Source organism: Dermacentor silvarum, chromosome 5 (assembly GCF_013339745.2).
Source record: "Dermacentor silvarum isolate Dsil-2018 chromosome 5, BIME_Dsil_1.4, whole genome shotgun sequence".
NCBI lineage: Eukaryota > Metazoa > Arthropoda > Arachnida > Ixodida > Ixodidae > Dermacentor > Dermacentor silvarum.
This window is the reverse complement of record NC_051158.1, coordinates 34,811,260-34,830,626: the sequence shown is the minus strand read 5'-3', so window position 1 is coordinate 34,830,626 and position 19,367 is coordinate 34,811,260.

Below are 19,367 nucleotides of genomic sequence, written 5' to 3'. Positions count from 1 at the left end.
CAGTACCTGTGAAGTCGACGGAGGTGACTGTCGAAATCAGGGGAGAAAATGACGACGTCATCCAGGTAGCACACGGCACGTCTTCCATTTCAACCCACTGCAAGACACTGTCCATCATCCTTTCGAATGTAGCTGGGGCATTACATAGGCCGAAGGGCATAACATTGAATTCGTACAGCCCATCGGGAGTTACGAAGGCAGTTTTCGGGCGATCGGATGGTGCCATAGGGACCTGCCAATCCCTGCCATGGCGGCCGCATTTAGATGGGGGCGAAATGCGAAACCCCTGTGTACTTAGATTTAGGTGCACGTTAAAGAAGCCCAGGTGGTCCAAATTTCCGGAGTCCCCAACTACGGCGTGCCTCATAATCAAAACTGGTTTAGGCTCGTAAAACCCCCTAATTTAATTTAAAAGAATTCGGCACCTTGCAAGCAGTCGAGGGCATCATCGATGCGTGGCAGGGGATACACATCTTTTGTTCAATCGGCGGTAGTCGACGCAGAAGCGGATTGAGCCATCATTTTTCTTCACAAGAACAACAGGCGACGACCAGGGACTGCAGGACGGCTGAATGCTACCGCGCTGAAGCATGTCGTCGACTTGTTCGGCGATCACATGACGCTCAGCAGGGGATACGCGGTAAGGGCGCTGGCGCAGAGGCGTTTGTGAGCCGGTGTCAATCGGATGCAGAACAGTATGTGTGTGGCCTAATGACGTCTTCTGGCAATCAAACGAGCCTCGAAACTGGTGGAGGAGAGCAAGAAGTTTCTCGCGGTGCACCTCTGCAAGTTCGTCGTCGATGGCGGAGCCGAACATACTTAAAGGCGGTCGATCAGGCGTACTAACAGAAGGTGTCAAGGCACTAAGGTGCATGTTGTCCACGTCGTCAAGGCAGAAGATAGAGGATACGTCGAACGCCTGAATTGTGCCGATACACTCTCCACGGAGTAAGGTTGAGGGAACCGGCAACGGATTCGTAACAAATAAGGATGTGGCGCCGTTGGTCATGTCGAGAACGGCAAAAGGCAACGTGAGATTCCTGCGGTGTTGAACGGTCTCGGAGGGTGAAAAGAGAACTGCCGACTCACGAACAGTGGCACAGGACACGGGGACAAGGACTGTACTACTCGGTGTTATGTTCGTATACTCAGCTACAAACAACTTTTCCATTGTAGGTGCAGACGACGCGGAACACAACGCAGAGAACGCCACCTCAGCACGAGCACAGTCAATAACAGCATGATGGCGAGAAAGAAAATCCCAACCAAGGATGACATCATGCGAACAAGCTGGTAGCACAAGAAACTCAATGGGATAAACCACATCTTGAATTATGACGCGGGCTGTGCAGGCGGCTAACGGCTGAATATGGTGTGCGGTGGCGGTACGCAGGGATAATCCCTGTTGACGTCGTCATAACCTTCCGAAGCAAGCGGTAAAGTTTTATATCACTGAAACGGCAGCACCAGTATCCACAAGCGCAAGGGTACGAAAGCCATGGTAGCACAGGAAACTCAATGGGATAAACAATATGAATTATGATGCGGGCTGTGCAGGCGGCTAACGGTTGAATATGGTGTGGGCTGGCGGTACGAGGGATAATCCCGTTGACGTCGTCGTAACCTTCCGAAGCAAGCGGTAAAGTTTTATATCACTGAAACGGCAGCACCAGTATCCACAAGCGCAAGGGTACGAAAGCAATCCACAATAACGTCGATGAGGTTCGCTGGAGCAATTCGAGGACTTGAATTTTTCGACAACGACGCAGTTCGTGCCATTGAGATTGGCGGGTAGCTGAGGGCAAGCGCTCGGGCGAAGAGGATTGCTGTAGCCGCGCTGTGCCGTCAAAGCGCCCAGGATCGTAAGCAGACGGTTGCATGACATCCATTGGAACAAGAGGGCGACGGCGACAAGCGTGCCACATGTCCTGCATAGCCGCTAGAATAACATATAGGACGATTGTCCGCAGTGCACCATGGATTTGTGGGGACTGGTCGACTGAACGGAACTCGGAACTAGTGGGGGCCGAACAGGTGCCGACGCAGAAGAATAGGTCGGTTGACGAGGCGGCCCGGCAGCGATGACTTGCACATACGACAAGGGCGCATGTTCAGGTGGCGGACGAGCGAAAGGCAAAGTGTCAGTGACCCTCTCCCTGTATTATTGGCGTATGACTGGGGCCAGATGTTGAGCCTGGGCTGGCTCGGTCGTGCTCGACAAAATGGAGAGCTGTCGGGCGACCTCCTCACGTACGAACTGCTTGATCTGAAGCAACAGTGCATTCTGGTCGCCCAAAGTCAATGCCGCGATCGAGTCATTCTGTTTCAGAGGGCGGCGAGTTTGGGTGCGTTGCTTGCGCAGTTCGTCGAAACTCTGGCACAAGCTGACAACATCGGTGACGGTTTGTGGGTACTTTTGCCAATAGCATTTGAAATGCATCATCAGCTATTCCTTTGAGGATTTGCTTGATCTTGTCCGACTCGTGCATTGACGGGTTTATACGCTTACACAAGTCGACGACGTCTTCAATATAGCTGGTGAAGTTCTCACCGGGTTGTTGAGCGCGTTCACGAAGTCGCTGTTCTGCGCGGAGTTTGCGTACCGCCGGGCGAGCACTTCCACCAATCTGCGAGGGGGTTTATTTACAAAGCAGTTAGGGCTACACAACAGCCTTGGCTCAAGAGCGTCGGTCGCTGTCTCGCACTCTCCGGGCTGCTGGACTTCGTCATCCTCTCTCAATGGCTGCGGACTCTCTTCTCCACTACACCGTTATATTCACAGACTCCCTATCTGTCGTAACATCTCTGATGTCATTCAAGAACCACAAAATCCTGTACTCACTGAGCTATATTCACTCCTGTGCAAAGTATATACGTCTAATCAGCACATCATAATATTTTGGGTGCCTGGGCACAGAGGAATTGAGAGCAACATGCTTGCAGATGAAACTGCCACATCCAGTGCAACAAAAGCTGGCAACTCTTCCATAGGTATCCCACCCACAGGCCTAAAGCCAGTTTTGCGAAAACAACTTGGAAGACATTGGCAACAGATGTGGGGCACTGAGACTTCCAACAAACTTCATTTAATCAAGCCACGCTTAGGAAATTTCCCACCAATAACAAAAATACGGCGAACTGAGGTCATTTTCTGTTGCCTTTGGATAGGCCATACCTATGGCACACACTCTTTCTGTTGACCGGTAGCGAACCTCCTACCTGCTGTAAATGTGGCGAGACACTGACCGTCCTCCACGTCTTGCTGAAGTGTCGGGAACTGGAATCTGAAAGGAAAAAACACTTCCCTCTAGCCTACCGACAGCATATACCTTTTCATCCGGCAATGTTCCTTGGTACTGAACCGTTTTTTCACAGAAAATCAGTTTTTAACTTTTTACAGGATGTTGGCACATTACAAATTATTGGTCCACAAGTATCGTAGCACCGCCTCTCGTCAGAGGCTCCTGCTGGGATAGTAGCGCTATGTAGAGTACCTGCCTCCAGGCTCTTGCACTTAAGGACCTCAGTGAGGCAGTAGTGCTACTGGTATTTATACGTTTTTAGGGTATGTTACTCCATCAGAGTATATCTATTTGGTTCACAGCACACCTCACGAGCCATCGTCATTAATTCATTATGTTACATGTTGATACTGGTTTTAGGCCCCTATACAGCTGCGTTATGTCTTCACAGTCAGCCACATTACCCTTTGTGATTATTTGTATCATCGAGTACATAACACCATCGCTTGGCGCTCCTTGGCTATTACTGGCCCTTGCGTTATAAAACACCACATATCATCATCATCTTGAATAATTCTAGTCACGTGTCACTATGTGTGACGTCACAGCACTACCATGTGTTTAGGCACACTTGCACGATCGACGTTGACTCTCCGGCTGGGAGCGCGGCGCCCGCAAGGAGAAGGGCAAATGGTGTTTTGTTTGAAATTCAAGCTCTTTCCGGGGCACGTAGGGATGTAATACTTAGCAGACACGATCGTGAGTGCGCATTGTATGCATTGACTGCGCTTGTTAGCTCAAAATAGCCAGACCTGGTGAGGTGCCCTTTAAGCCAGAAAATATTTAAGGTTCGGTTCCTGCTGGCACATCGTGCTGTTGATTTAGAGCATATTTATTTATTCAAGGTACCCCTAAGGGCCATCAGCATAATAGTATTACATAGGGGGGAGTCAACTAATACTTGCTTGAAACAATGCAGCTTTCATAGAAACTAGGAAATGACAAGCAACATTGTAATGCCAGAATAACAACAAAGTGCTGAAAAAAATAACGTGTCAGGAGCATTAATCCACAATGAATACAAGAATAAAACAGTGCAAGAAATACAAAAGCCTTGTCAAAAAAAGGTCTGGTGTTATGAATGAGTTTAAGTTGAAATTTCGTTATGTCTGTTTTGATGGTGATTTTGGATGGAAAATCATTTCAATGTTTTAATGATCTCACTTAAAAGAATGTGTGACATATTGAATGTTTTATTTAGTTTGGATGGTCTAGGTGCTGAAGGACAGCTGCAGGTTGAACGAAGTTGCCATGAAGTGATGCGTTATGATCAAGCTTGTGAAAGAGTGATAGGCAGAAAAGTTTCTGCCGTGCTGATAAATGTTTGATGTCGGCACATTTATTTAACGCTGTAATGCTTGTGTGGTGCGAATGACCAAAAAAAAAAAAAAGTAAAACACAGCACTTTTCTGCAAGTTTTTTTATATTGTTAATGTGGCGGCCTCACGGTCGCTCAGCAGCAGCCAGACACCCTTTCCCATCTTTGACTTGGTGAAATCTTATCGCGTTGTGTGCGGGAATGGAAAGTGGTGCGAGGGTGCGCAACCGAGCCGTAGAGGCTGTACGATTAGAAAATAAAAAGTTAGTTGTTGCTTGTTCTTTAGGGACGCACTACTCGCTTCTGTCTGCTGATTTCCAGCCACGCTCTTGTCCCACACAACATTGGTGACCCGGACGAGCAGCTAAGGGCTATGGACACACCTCAAGGCACCGAAATTCCGACACTCTCCGGCGTCGACATCAAACTGCCTCCGTTTTGGACTGCGGATCCTGCATTGTGGTTCATTTAGGTAGAATCACAATTTGCTGCACGGTGCATCACAGCAGATTCCACGAAATACCATTATGTGGTGAGCAGTCTGCCCCCATCAACCGCTAACGAAGTTCGAGACCTGTTGCTTTCTCCACCAGCAGACAACGTTTACGAGGCGTTGAAGGCAACACTCATTCACAGGATCACGCCCTCCGAAAGCCAACGGCTACAACAGCTTCTTCATGAAGCCAACCTCGGCGACAGAATGCCAAGCCAGCTGCTGCGTCACATGCAGCAATTATTGGGCAGCAAAGTGGACGGTCTTGACAGCCTGCTGCTCCGAGAAATATTTCTACAGAAAATTCCCCCGAACGTCGGAATTGTCATGACTGCCTCAAATGAGAACGACCTATCCAAACTGGCCGAGTTAGCCGACAAGCTCATGGCGGTAGCTTCCACATCTGTCGCGGCCGTCGCAAGCGAACCGTCTCCACATGAACAGCTTAAAGAGATGAAGAACGAAATCTCTCGTCTCGTGGATTCAGTGGCCGCCCTCCATACCGCGTCACGGTCAACCAGTCAGGGTGCTTCACAATCGCCTACGAAACGCCAAAAAATATGTTGGTACCATCGCAAGTTCGGCAATGCTGCACGCAAATGCGTACCACCCTGTGAGCTCTCGGGAAACGCCCCGGGCAGGCGCTGAGGGCGACCAGCGCTTCTGCCATGCAAGAACGTCGCTCATCAGTATTTTTCCTAACCGACCGCAACAGCGGCTTCCGCTTCCTCGTCGACACAAGCGCAGAAGTGAGCGTACTCCCAGCATCGCCCGCGGATCGCAAGCGCCCGAAAACATCGCCTCTGCAAGCAGTCAACAACACGGCCATGACCACGTACGGAAACCGCTCCATAACCGTCAGTCTGGGCCTGCAGAGAATGCTGCGATGGATCTTTATACTAGCCGACGTGAAATTCGCCATCCTCGGGGCGGATTTTCTGTGCCACTTTGGACTGTTAGTCGATGTGCGTAACTGGAGGCTACAGGACTCTGTGTCGCAAAGCGATGTAAAAGGCAAGCCTTCAAGACATACGCCGCTCAGCCCTACGCTGATCAAGCCAGCAGGCTCTCTTCGCTTCACTTCCATACTCAGCGAATTTTCTGACCTGACATACCAGCGCCAAGTGGGATCCCCAGTAAAACACGTGTTTCAACACATCACCACAACTGGACCACCTGTTCACGCTCGACCACGTCGATTGTCGCCTCAAAAACTGGTGGTGGCAAGACAGGAATTCGACCATATGTTGGAGTTGGGCATCATCCAACCTTCTTCCAGTCCTTGGGCCTCTCCCCTTCACATGGTTCCTAAGCGATCATCGGGTGACTGGCGTCCTTGCGGGGACTATCGAGCGCTGAACAGTGTCACAACGCCCGACCGGTACCCCATGCCACGTATTCAAGACATACTGTCAGGTCTGCATGGGGCCAAAATTTTTTCAAAAATTGATCTCGTGCGCGCATACCACCAGATACCTGTGTCACCGGAAGACGTCCCCAAGACTGCTATCACTACACCCTTTGGTCTATTCGAATTCCTGCGCATGCCATTCGGCCTTCGCAACGCGGGTCAAACGTTCCAAAGGTTTATCGACGGTGTTCTACGGGGCCTCAATTTTTGTCACGCCTACCTGGATGACTTGCTTATTGCAAGCACCACCCCAGAAGAACATGAAGTGCACTTGCGGATTGTTTTTCGGCGCATATCTGAGCACGGCGTTATCGTCAACGCGGCCAAGAGTGAACTCGGCGTGCCTGAGTTATCATTTCTGGGCCACATCATTTCGAACTCGGGAGTACGGCCACACCCATCTAAAGTGCAGGCCATACAAGATTTTCACTGCCGACCACCAAGCGCCAACTACGTGAATTTCTCGGATTGCTAAACTTCTACTGCCGTTTTGTGCCTAAATGCGCACATATCATACAACCACTTCACGGACTGCTGAAGGCAACGCAAGGATCTTCGAATGACCTGCCTTGGTGTGAAGAAGCTAAAAGGGCTTTCAACCAAAGCAAGCAGGCCTTGGCAAATGTGGCTCTCCTGGCATACCCACAGCCAGGAATTCCCCAGTGTTTAATGGTCGATGCCTCAAGCACAGCCATCGGCGCCGTGTTGCAACAGCTGAGCGACGGCACATGGCACCCAACTGCATTCTTCTCGAGGAAGCTGACGCCTACTGAGTGCCGCTACAGCACCTTCGGGCGCGAACTGCTAGCCGTCTACTCAAGTATACGCAACTTCCGGCATTTCTTGGAAGGCGTTGAGTTCATTTTAACTGACCATAAGCTGCTGACCTATGCTCTTTGCTCTATGCGTTTGGACAGTGGCACGCACACGGCCCGTGAACTTCGGCAACTGGCATACATCTCCGGGTTCACGACAGACATCCGTCACGTAAAAGGGAGCGACAATGTCGTTGCTGACACTTTGTCGCGGAGCGCTATAAACTTCGTCAACGATCCAGAAGGAGTTAACTTCGACGCGCTGGCGGTAGCCCAAAGAGAAGATGAAGAGCTAAAAAGCCTCCTAACAACAAAAACGGTCCTCAAACTACAGTGGATGCAGATTCCGGGATCAGGCGACCAGATTTGCTGTGACACCTCCACGGGCAACCCACGTCCCTTCGTGCCTGCCAATCTACGTCGCCGCATTTTTCTTTCTGTTCACAAGCTATCGCATCCTGGAATCAAAGCTACGCAAAAGTTTCTCACAGCAAGGTTCATCTGGCCAGGTACGTGTATCAACCGAGACGTGCATTGCTGGGCAAGAGAATGCATACCATGTCAGCGTGCCAAAATTCATCGACATACTGTGACCCCGTTGGCAAAGTTAGCACCTCCAGACGCGACCACGTCCACCTCGACATTGCCGGACCTCTGCCGCCTTCCCAAGAGCATGCCTATTTACTGACGTGCATTGATAGATTCACGCGCTGGGCGGAGGCCATACCTTTAGCGGATATCACTGCTGACACGGTTGCCCACGCCTTTTTGCACCACTGGGTTGCTCGTTTCGGTGCACCATCCATAATAACAACCGACCGTGGAAGGCAGTTCGAATCATCACTTTTCACCAGCATTACACGTTACATTGGTGCTTCTCGCATCAGAACAACCGTCTACCACCCGATTAGCAACGGCATCGTGGAGCGTTTCCACCGCCAGCTCAAGTCTGCGCTCGCCACAACAGAAGAGCGCAACTGGATGGAGGCACTACCACTCATTCTCTTGGGAATCCGGACAGCTGTCAAGACAGACATCGGCTGCAGCGCGGCCGAACTGGTCTACGGAACGACACTGCGCCTTCCAGGAGAATTCGTCACGGGCAGTCCGCAAGATGGCTGTACAGCTACCGCAGCCTACGCAAGGCTATGAGACATAATGGAAAACCTTCGAGCTACGCCACCGCGACGGGCAGCGCCGCGCGCAGTGTACGTACCATCAGAACTCGGTTCGTGCACACACGTGTTTGTGCGCCATGACGCAGTTCATCGGCCACTCCAACCACCGTATAATGGGCCATTCCGAGTGCTATGTCGAGGTAACAAGCAGTTCACTATTGACGTGCGCGGTCATCACGAAGTGGTATCACTCGATCGGCTGAAGCCAGCGCGCATTGAAGATGCAGACATTGTTTCACATGCAACGCCACCTGTGACACCACCCTCCAAGGCTCTACTCGTTCAAACACGCCAAGTCACAAGGACACGCAGTGGACGAGCCTCCAGGGCGCCCCGTCGTATGGACTTGTGAATCGTCCTATGAACGTTCGTTAACTCACTAGGAGGGGAAGTGATGTGGCGGCCTCACGGTCGCACAGCAGCAGCCAGACACCCTTTCCCATCTTTGACTCGGTGAAATCGTATCGCGTTGTGTGCGGGAATGGGAAGTGGTGCGAGGGTGCGCAACCGAGCCGTAGAGGCTGTACGATTAGAAAATAAAAAGTTAGTTGTTGCTTGTTCTTCGGGGACACACTACTCACTTCTGTCTGCTGATTTCCAGCCACGCTCGCGTCCCACACAACATTAATAATGTAATCTTGTCTCTGAGAGCTAATGCATACTCAATTTTTGGTTTGAGGTTTGGTTTGAGTAGGGGGCCAAGTGAGCAGTTAGCCGCGGTGCGGGTGAGTGAAGTCAGTGTATAGTTCCATGTTAAATCAAGCTGCAAATACACACCAAAGTATTTATAGCTATCAGTAAGTTCTATGGCACTGTTTAGGTTGTAGAATTTGTGAATTCTATGTGTGCGATGTGTAAAGGACATTGTATTTGTTTTAGAAGGGTTTAGTGTCATTAACCAAGAGGAGCACCACGTGGCACTGCATCCAGGTCAGATTAGAGCGTTAGCTGGTTGCAGTAAAAAAAATATGACGAAAAATTACGCAGTCGTCTGCAAGTCGCCTTCGGGAAAAACAGTTGGAATATTTTAAACTACAAAGAGGACCTTGGGGAACGCCAAATATGTTTTTATAGGTAGAACAATAGTTGTTCATGAATGTGAATTGTTTGTGCGATGTTAGGAAGTCTTGATTTAACACATGCACGTTTGGGTTGATGTTTCTTAGCAGCCTTGAGTGTGAGACACTATCAAATGCCTTCGAATAATCGGAAGAAGCAGTGTCAGTTTGAAAGCGATTGTCAGTAGATGGAGGTTGTCATTAATAAATCCAACTAGCGGAACTTAACACTAATAATCCTTGTGAAAACTGTGCTGATATTTAAAAATTATGTGACTTTTAAGGTGGTTAATAATTTCTGAGTGAATGATGTGCTCTAGAAGTTTGCAACTGGTACTTGTTAGGGAAATCAGTTGATAGTTGAGAAGTGATGTGTGATCACTGGATTTGAAAATAGGTACGACTTTTGCCATGCACCAGTCATCAGGAATGGACATGGTTGATAATGATTTGGAGGAAATGGCAGTTAGTATTTGGTACATACCCTGACATCTGCTCTTCACTATTTCATTGTTTAACTCCAGGTGGTTCATTGTGGAAGCAGTATTAGGTCTCTTGAGTATCGAATAAATGCCGGCTTCATTTATCACTATCTCTGTCGTGAACATAACAAGGAGAGCGGATATGTAAGGCATGGATGTAGTGTCCTCCAGCATAAACACGGAGTGTTACTGAGAACTTGAGTGCATTGTGATGCAGGAATAGCGTTGCCATTATTATCAATGATATAATTATGTAGCAGTAATTACTTGCATTAATTATTTTTCAAAAATGTTTAGGACTGTGGTTTAACAAAGACGATAGGTCATGGCTGTAGAAATGATGGCAAGTTGATTTTAGCACTGCCTGATACTTATCACATTTTTTGTCATGAACACAACTTTCTGAATGCCAGTGAGCTTTTGCGTTCCTGTAGAGGCGTTTCTTCCTGTTATTAAGATGCTGAAGTTGAGTAATAAACCAGGGCACATTGTTATAACACTTCATTTGTTGGTAGGGATGGGTCTATCAAATAATTTGTGATGTTTTTAACGCATTCACTGCGATGTGGGTCACAGCATTTATTCCCCCTGTGCAGCTGTGCAGGGCTTTCCTGCAGTGTGCAGGCAATATCTTTGCAAGAAATCGAGAGGAATAATTCTTGTTGCTTCCGATCTGACTTGTTGTTGCACTAGCTCTTTTCACTTTGAGAAAGATTAAAATGCGCATGACTCCCTGGAGATTCACCAGTGTGTTACAATGCACCGGTGAAATATGACAAGTGACCTACTGGTACAGGAATCGAGACTTCAAAAAGTTCTGCTGCAGTGAATGTGTTAAGGAGGGTCCAGTTATCTTCTACTGAGAGTGTGTGTGGGGGGGGGGGGGGGGGGGTTAAATGGTCAGAAATGTATTTAACTCTGAGTTAATATCGTATTTCCTGGTGTATAAGTCTCATTTTTTTTTTCTGAATTTTTCGTCAGTTCGTCTTATAGAATGGTGCGACTTTATATACATTCTTTTTTCTCTGAAAAACTGCCGTCAAAATCAAATTGGATGCTATGGCCACGCGAAGTGCACTGGGCTGACCTCCTCTGGCAGTTTCTACGAGTTCTGCGCGCTATGGAGGACCCTGGTTCTCGTAATCGAGTTGCCGAGCGCTGTGCGAGAAGGACGGAGCAGCAACGCAAGTGGCGGCAGGCCGACCGCAAGTCGACCGACCCCGAAGTCGTCGCATCTGCAGATCGCTTTCAAGATAGGTCGTGCGCCGCTGCGAAAACTACGCAGTTGCTTCCAGAGTACAAGCCACCCCCTCTCCCTCTCGCGCTGCCTTGTGTGCGATTCAGCTCACCGTCGCTCACTTTCACTCGCACATAGAGCATACTGACGCAAGACAAAAACAGTCTTTAAATAACGCGCGCAGGTTCGTGCCCCCTCCAAGAGGACAACGCCGTATTAGTGAGAACAGCAAAGACGAAGACATAATGGCACGTGCATTCGCCGCACGCACTCGGATATATGTGACCGTTGTCAGAAGAAGAGGAAGTGAAGCGCCGCTCGAGGAAAAGGATTCTTGATCTCCTGCTTGGAACGCTGCAGTTCTCTTATTTACTTGCCGGGCACAAGTTAGCCCCCAATAAATAGTTATCTTAGAAGTCCTTGAATCATTCATTACAATACGGTGTGCGGGGACAATGTTATTGCCCTTGGACTTAATACAGAACTTCGCGGCGACCATGACGGCAGAAATACACCTGGAGTGTCTATATATCATTGCTATCGCAGTTATGTAGGAATGGCACCCATACGCTTGCGCGTGACCCGCGTTCACGAAGTAAAACGTGATTGTAATTTTTTTTTGCGATTATATGGACACTCCAAGTGCATTTCTGCTGTCTCTGTCGTTGCCGCCGTGAGGTTCCATAAAAAGTCCAACGACGACAAAATCGTCACCGCACACCGTATGCTGTATGTGCGAGTGAAAGTGCATGAGGGACGCACGCTTTCATGGAGACCGAACGCACGGAGGAGAGCAAACACAACGTTTTCCGTCATGTGAAAGGCCGTGGAGGGATGAGAGGGAGGCGACGTTAAGCTGTGGCACCAAATGCGTATCTTGCGACCGGGCGCAAGGGGAACTGGCGACTCAATCTCCAATGCGAAAGGAGAAAAGCCGGAAGTCAGCGCGGAAGGGAGGGGCTGCGGCTTCTACTCTGCCACCAACTGCATACTTGTACTTTGCGTGGTTTTGGGCTGTTGCACGCACCGTATCTTGAAAGCGATCTCCACACGGCTCTTACCTTTGCATGCGCTGTGCTTTCGCCGCTCAATTTCCGTTGAAGCGATAGACCGCACGAGCCTTCAGTAGCTGCTACTGCTGCACTTGCTCACGCCAGCGTTTTGACAGTGGCTGTCTGCGGTCATTGAGTGTGAACTATGCATGTTTGCTTGTGCCCACTAACACCATGCTTGTTAATTCAGTTAGTAAGCGAATGTGTCCAAGTTTATGCAGCCGATAAAGCTACTATCCTTACTCCATATAGCTCTCTACTAATTTGCTATCGCAATTGATGCTTCGCCTCTGGGCGAAACTGCGACTTTTTTTAAATCGCTTACCGAATGAACAGGTGCGTCCTGTACACCGGTGCGACTTATATACGTTTTTTGGTTTGTTTTGTTTTTTCGGAAAAACTGCCGTTTTAAGGGGAGTGCGGCACAAAGGTGCGACTTATAGACCGGAAAATACGGTAATCAAAATCAGCCCTATTGTAGGGTGATTTCACGTAAGATAGGCTGGGCATGTCCGGTCGACATTTTTAATTTTCATGAAAATGTGTTGGGTTTTTATTCTGTGGGAACATACAACTGGTGCTTAGTTATCGTGGAAAAAAAATTTCTTGCGGAAGAAAAAAAATTGTGAAGTTCGCCACCACCAAGAACCAGTTTTGCTTGCATTACAGATCTTGCCAATTTGGGCAATTATTTCTCTAAAGTTGTTCTCTGTGTAAGCTCAACATGTGTTCAGTACTCAGATCGAGGACTTTTAGGACTATGTTCAATATTTCAAGGAAATGTTTCAGGCAAGTTACCCATTCTGTGCATAGGCTGGATGCCAGTCAGGAAACGTTGCTGAGTGAAATTAAGGGGTTGAAAGACAAGCAAAATGCTACTGGCCAGGAAATCAAACATTTGACCACGAGGATGATTACTTTGGAAAAAAAGCTTCTGTAATGAAGAGACGATGACGAAGCAGTCAGCAAGGAAGTCACAGTGTTGGTGGTAGCCACGCGCCGCGAGCTTGCGCTTGCCTTTATTTTGGCTGCTTGTCGCCCGCTGCTTCTTGACACTCGCCTGACGTTCCTCGCCGTTCCTTGACATTTACACGTCAATAAATCACATGACATTTGGTGGCGGCTGCGTGGGTCCCCCGCACCAACCTGGAACTTCGCTCCCGGACGCTTCCTTCGGTTCCTGCACCCATTATGGTCAACACCACCTCGACTCAGACTGACCCTTCGGCAGCTCCTGCCACCTGCAGCGCCGTGTACCGTCGGCGCGATCCGCCCATCTTCAAAGGCTCAGGTGATTCAGATGTTAAGACTGATTGTCGACATACGAACGAGTCAGTGCCAATAACAAATGGGACGATCAAATGAAGTTGACTCATGTCATGTTTTATGTCGCAGACATCGCGCAACTGTGGTATTGCAACCACGAGATCGACATTCCCACCTGGTCCGTTTACAAGACTTCCATTACGGACGTCTTTGGTCGGCCTACAGCCCGCAAGCTTCGTGCAGAGCAGCGCTTGCATAAATGTGCGAAGCATCCAGGGGAGAATTACACGGGCTACATCGAGGATGTGCTTAATCTCTGCAACCACGCCAACCCCACCATGAATGACCGAGGAGGAGAAGATCAAGGCATCGAGGACGACGCTTTTCAAATGCTGCTCGCGAGAGGCCGCTGCTCAAGAATCAAATCGTAGAGCTACGTGCGCGTAGAGCTACGTACAACCAGGCATCGTCGGGCTCAGCAGACTGCTGTGCAGCGAGCATTAAAAGCTGCAGCTCGCCGTCGACGCCGGGCGGACAGTTCAGATTGTTCTCATCAAAATGAGGCGAAGAGACTTTCCCGCGAAGACCCTGTTGTGCGTGGTGTCGAAATTGGAGCTACTCTTGAGCCGCTCCACCAGCTTACGCTGTGACTGAGTTTTTTGCTGAGCTGTTTATCTGCCGCTGGGTAGGTCTTACGACTAAGTGTATAATGAGAAGTGATTTCCTGGAATATTCTTAGTTTGTCACCCTTAGGGAGGGGTTCCTCACGTGGAGGTGGCTATCGACCGGAAAGTGAGCCCTCGGGTGGTCGCGTGCGCCTTCTCGTTCCCCCACAGGCCCTGATGGGCCGGGGACCATATCTGTTGAGATTTGCTCTCCGGCTACTTGTCCTTCTTGCAGAATTTTGGCGGCTGCAACAGAGATCCTGCCCATATCATAATTCTTAATGGCTGCCTTGGAGTCACTAACAATCACCCTTGTACCGTTTTGTGTTATTGCTAGAGCAATGGCAACTTCTTCTGCCTCGGTTGTACTTGTGTGTTTAATGGTGCAGCACGAGACCAGGTCTCCATTCTTGCGAACCACTACCGCTGTGTGTGTTGCCCTGTTATCGTATTCGGCAGCATCCGTGTAAAGCACATTGGACCTACCTTCAAATCTGACCTGTAGGGCCGCCACTCTATCTTTGCGTCTGCCTTCATGGAATACCGGATGCATGTTCTTGGGCAGTGGTGGAATTTGAGTCTATCTCTAGTTTGTCTGGGTATGGTTATCTGTCTGCTTGGAACATTCCGAGGGTTCGAACCCCAGGGGCTTTACGATTTTCCTTCCAGTTTTGCTTCTCAAAAGTCTTTGATGCTGCGACACCGTGGCGGCTTCTACGAGTTCATCCAGAGTGTTGGAGACACCCAGCCTTAGAAGCTTTGCCGTCGAGGTGTTCGGGGGAAGACCTAGTGCAGTTTTGATCCCTTTCCTGATTATAATTTCAATTTTGTCCTTCTCTGCTTTACCCAGTTTGAGATAAGGGAAACATATAATACACGACTTATGACGAAAGCGTGAACCAATCTCAAAAGGGTTGCCTCTTTCATCCCTGCGTGCTTGTTAGAAATACGCTTAAGTAGATGGCACGTCTGGCTGGTGCTAGCTTCGAGTCTCGTGATAGTTTCATTGTTTTTGCCATTTGCTTGTATGCGCAGCCCTATGACTCTTGTCTACGGTCGGTATGGCATTGTCATTAAATCGTAAAGCAATATCATAGCCCCTGCAAGGGGGACTATTCTTTTTCCTCTTTCGAGATATTAGAAAAAGAGCCTCTGATTTTCCCGCCGAGCATTTCAACCCATTTGGCTCGAGATATTTTTCTATTATGTCCGAGGAACTGTGGTTAACGCAAGTGATGGGAGGGGATTTGTGAAGGACGTTGTCGTCGCACTAGCCATTCATAAGCTAAAGGGTCGCAACTGACATGTTTATAAACGTGTTTCCATACATACGGATTCATGTGGGAGACATCGGCGCCTGTGACATCTGGCACCCAGTCAGCTAAGCTGCAGCATGTACAATCAGCTTGTGGCACTGTCATCACCACTTTGCAGGTCTTCCAGGGTGTGCTGACTAGTTTCAGTTTCAGTTCAGTTTCAGTTCAGTTTCAGTTTATTAACCATTCAATACAATGATTATGTAAACGATACTATACAGACGAGGGTCCCAAAGTCAAAGACTGCAACGGGACCCTCGGTTAAAATTAAAAAAAAAATGTATACAAGTCATGGGTTAAAGCAGCAAAATTAACAACGTTGAAAGAAGACAAAAGAACGCGTAAAATACAATACAATGGTAAGATACAAAAAAAACAAGGAAATCAACAGGCGTAATTATACAGGACAACATATTATCGGGCATGAAACTATTTACAAAGAAGAAAACACTTCAATTCATATTTGAATGTATTCAATGATGATGTTTGTTTAAGAGAATGTGGTAGGTCATTCCATATTTTGATCGCTGAAAACGAGGACGTCATTTTTCCATAGTTGGTGCAACATTTAGGTAGGAGAAAGTTGTTATTATGAGCAAACCTAGTGGAATTGGTATTAGTAAGTAAGTTGAAGTCTACAAATTCGTAGGCAAGCTGTTTGTTAAGCAATTTAAAGAAGATAATACTTAAATGATACTTAAACAAGCCAGATACAGGTAGAATAGAGTTAGCCTTAAGGAGCGGGAGAGCATCTGAAAAAAGGAACTGTTGGTGATTATACGAATGGCCTGGTTCTGTATGTGTTGAATAGACAAGAGGTGACAGCTATATGTGTTTCCCCAGGATGCAATACCGTAGGTGATATGACTATGAATGAATGCAAAGTATAGAGATAGTAATGCGTTTTCTGAAAAAAATGCTCGTGATTTAATCAATGCTCTTATGCCGTAAGCTGTTTTTTGTTTAACAAGTGCAATATGATTAGTAAATTTCAAGTTAGGATCTAGTTGTATGCCAAGGAATGACACACAGTCCGCGGCAGCAATAAGATGACTGTCGAGGGTAACTTGGGGTATACAAGGTAACATCCTCTGTTTTGTTTTAAATATCATGAACTGAGTTTTAACCGGGTTTAAAATTAAGTGATTCAACTGACACCATTCTACGACTTTCGCTAGTTCATTGTTCAGTTTAAGGATTAAGCTTGGTAAAGACTTGTCTGACAGGGAAATGGTGGTATCATCAGCATATAGGATTGTATTAGAATACTAAGAAAATCAGATAAGTCATTAATGTAAATGCAAAACAACAAGGGTCCCAGTATTGAGCCCTGTGGTACCCCTTGATTAATTACTTTTGATTCGGAATAAGCACCCCTTACACAGACTGTTTGCTCGCGGTCAAGTAAGTAATTTTTTAGAAAAGTTAAAGCTGGACCGAAGCTGTGGTACTTGCCAGAGGCAAAACTTTGCAGTGCAGTAGTGTTGTTATCATAGATGGTCCTGCATCTGCAGGGCCACCAGGGGGAATGTGGCTTACCCATTTATGCTTGATGTATGATGATGTATCTACATTGTCATCATATATCAAGCAGCGACCCGCCGCGGTTGCTCAGTGGCTATGGTGTTGGGCTGCTGAGCATGAGGTCGCGGGATCGAATCCCGGCCACGGCGGCCGCATTTCGATGGGGGCGAAATGCGAAAACACCCGTGTACTTAGATTTAGGTGCACGTTAAAGAACCCCAGGTGGTCCAAATTTCAGGAGTCCCCCACTACGGCGTGCCTCATAATCAGAACTGGTTTTGGCACGTAAAACCCCATAATTTAATTTAATTTTAATATATCAAGCAGCACGGCACTGACAGTTTGGATTGGCCAGCCAAGGAGGCTGGCCGCTTTTTAATAAACATATTTATTAACTTGTAACACGGCATAGTGTGACTATTATGAAAATTCTTCACCGACCGGCATGGTGGCAAGTGGCAAGCTGTCACGGGAAGGTTGCTGCAGCTATGTTTGCTTTAGTAATCATCAATGGAGATCTTGAGCATTGTGAGGGATGCCGTTGATGTGGATTTTGCCCCATCCAACCTGTGCTCCTCGAGGTCAATGTCAGACCGCTCGTCCACAGAGAACTGGCGTTCAATGTTGAACCTCCTAGTGCCACGAGAAAGTTTAAAAGGTTGAATGAACTCCCTTTCTCTACGCGACGAGCTTTCTGCATCCCTCGATGTCATCGTTGCAAGAAACATGGGCCTCATAACCTCAATAAGCGGGGCATTCTCATCCTCTGCTGCATCATTGGGGAGTGATAAGGTCTCCAGCCGGTGACGCTCCTGCTGCAAGTCGGAACTGGAGAGCTGGAGAGCTGATTTTGCACTCGCTTTTCTTTTTTATTGCGATAGCAATTATATGGACACTCCAAGCAAGCGGATTTCTGCCGTCGGGGTTGCCGTCGCCGTGAGATTTCGTATAGAGTCCAACGGCGATGAAGTCGTCGCCGCGCGTCGTACGCTGTATGTGCGCGAGGGAAGCGCGCTTTGACAGTGAGTAAACGCACAGCGAAGAGCAAACGCGACTTCTTCTGTCGTGCGAAGGCCGTGGGGGGACGGGAGGGAGGGAGGGGAGGTGACATTTAGCTGCGGCACCAAATACGTATTTATATAAAACGTTGCGAGGCGAGAGGTGGTAAAGACTTCCAACGCTGCTCGACAAGTCTCCCGTTCTGATCTCGTCGAAAACCTCCGAGCTGCCCCCAGAGGCACTGGCAACAGTCACCAACGCCGTGCGCATTCGGTGCGAACGCGGGAAAAACGCCAATGACGTTGACAATAGTTCTGCGCGTTGCTGGTGCTGCTGCATGTCCAAGTTTATACAGCTGATAAATCTGCTATCCTTACTCCGTATAGCTCTCTACTAATTTGCTATCGCAATTGATGCTTCACCTTTCGGGTGAAACTGTGGCATTTTTTGTTTTGCTCAAGCTGCCCTATTATACGGACACATTTGCAGTCCCCCATTTCCAAAAATCAGCTGGTGACTGTGCATGTGGTACAGCCTCATCATATGACATTGTTATGTTAGTTTTTTTTTTCTGTTTAAACTTGTCTATATTCTGGCTTCCTTGCTGCCTCCTAACGATGCATACCTTTGTTCATTAGCCCCATTGATGGCAACAGTACATTCCCATGGCTTTTAGTTGTTTTGCACAGCGCTGCACATTTTGGTATTTTTTTAAAGAGTGCTGTGATCACAGCAACATATGTTAACCAGTTACTTTCGTTTCTATTGTCACGTAGTGACGCTGAAGTAAACAGTAGTAAAACTGTGTATGACGAAACTGGTTGTTTATTGGGCGAACCTTTGCCCACAAAAGCAAGCTACACTCGAAGCACAACGAAAGCGGCGAACACCGTCGGCGGTCGTCGAAATCTGATCAGCGACGCGACGCGTCGGCTTTTATACCTGAGTCATCGAAGGTTCCAGATTAATCCTGATGCCCGCGTGTCTTCCAGAAAGTTCTAGACAATTCAAGTCGGTCACACAATCAGATAACATAAGCGTCGGTGAAAACGGGCAACGAAAAAAGCATCGATAACGTTCTAGAAACTTCCGATACAGGCGCGTCCTGCGCCGAGTGATAACGTTAAACATTTGTTAGCCGGTGGAAAGCGGCCACCGTGTGATAGATAACAATGTATACGTGTCAATTATCATTTCCGTGCTGGTGTTTCCATTGCACCACCAAGGGCCGAGTTTTAGCAGCACTGTCGT